Source organism: Wyeomyia smithii, chromosome 1 (assembly GCF_029784165.1).
Source record: "Wyeomyia smithii strain HCP4-BCI-WySm-NY-G18 chromosome 1, ASM2978416v1, whole genome shotgun sequence".
Lineage (NCBI taxonomy): Eukaryota > Metazoa > Arthropoda > Insecta > Diptera > Culicidae > Wyeomyia > Wyeomyia smithii.
Genome location: NC_073694.1, coordinates 59448204 through 59449835, shown reverse-complemented (window position 1 = coordinate 59449835; position 1632 = coordinate 59448204).

Here is a 1632-nt window from a genome sequence, read left to right as displayed (position 1 = left end):
CTATTTCGCAAACTCGTCACGCTCACTGATTATTATCTATCCTCGCCTCGAGAAAAAAAATGTCCCCGGTCATCAAGCAGGCTAGGTGCGAAGAGGACAGGACAGGGGGCGTGAACCGAACCGTTACCAAAAGCATCATTTTCGACAATTAAAAATCTTTCCACACTGCAGAACTCATCGTTCGCTGATGAGATATTACACCCCCTCCTACCCAAACCCGCAACCCTTCTCCCCCTCCTCGTCATGCTCTTTCACCTCTCACGGTTTTCCTCCATTTGTGATGACTTCGTAAAAGTGAAGTATATCTCGCGTTATTAATTTTTATGTCCGCGACACGAAAATTTTATTTATGGCTGCGTTGGTTGTCCGCTTTTGGGACTCCTCCGGAGTGTCTGTGTCTGTGTAAATTGGTCAGTCGAGCGATTAAGAAAGATGTCAGAGTCTGATAGTATTTCCGCTGCACTGAAACCGTGCAAGTAGACGGAAAATTTATGACGGCGAAATAAGATATTATTAGAGAGAATAGAAATGACTCAGTAAAGATAGTTTATGATGACAACAATCACTTAAATACTAAAACTTCATGATTTTCAATCAATCTCCAAAACAAAAGCGAACGAATTGAACCAGGACATACGTTTCAGTGGATCACAGTGGCTTCCCTTCCACCTACGAGTTCAACAAGAGAACAAAAAACTTTTGCTTACATAGAGCGATTGTGTTTGAATTTATCAATTCCCCCCTGAGAAGTTGAACTATTAATTGCAGGTACCTTTTTAGCGTCGTTTCATCCAGAGCCCGAAGGAAACGGTACTACACACAAGTAGCGGCGGCAACGTCGTGTAAAAAAGCAATCCGATCTACGGTGGTGACTTCAGTTAGCTTTTGGTCAGCGGATATTAGGGCAAAAAATTATCGAACGCATATGGCGGGGCGCCTCCGAGGCAATCCAAGAAGGACGGACAAAAGACTTACAAATTAATGAAAATTAAAGATATCAAGATCGGTTCCCTTGGCGGGCTTTCGGAAATTAGTGCGGCCCACCACGCTCTCTTGTTCCTTCGCTTCACGTCGGGGCTAATTTCGGAAGGAAACTGTCAAAAATGCTTTTTACGACTTTTAATTCGTCAGTCAGGCCCCGGCCGGCCAGGCGACGGCGTTTTTCTTTCCGCTCACGTCCATTCGCGGTCACTCGAACCGCAATCAAGCGATCATCATCAACATCATCAGCATCAGCGTCGTTGTCGTAGGCTGAATGACATTTTTTTCTGCGTTTCAAGTTTCGAGATATTCTGTATGTCATAAAAGCTAATTAGAGCTGCAAGGGTGAGCGGTTTCCCGAGAGCGGATGAAATAAAACAGCCAAAACAATTGCTGTATAAATGTTGGTATAATTTGGAAGTGTTCATTTAAGCCAAATTGAACTGTTTTAATAGCGACTGTCAATCAAGCCGGCATTAGAGTGTAACGTAATGTAACTATCTTGGCAAGCGTAACAGTTGCTAGAATGTTCAACCGTGTACCACCGCAATTCAACACATTTGCTGGTCATTGTGCGATGAAGATATCAGGAAGATTTTGGGTTAACGTAGACACATTTTTTTGCGAAATCGTGTTTACATCTGTAATATA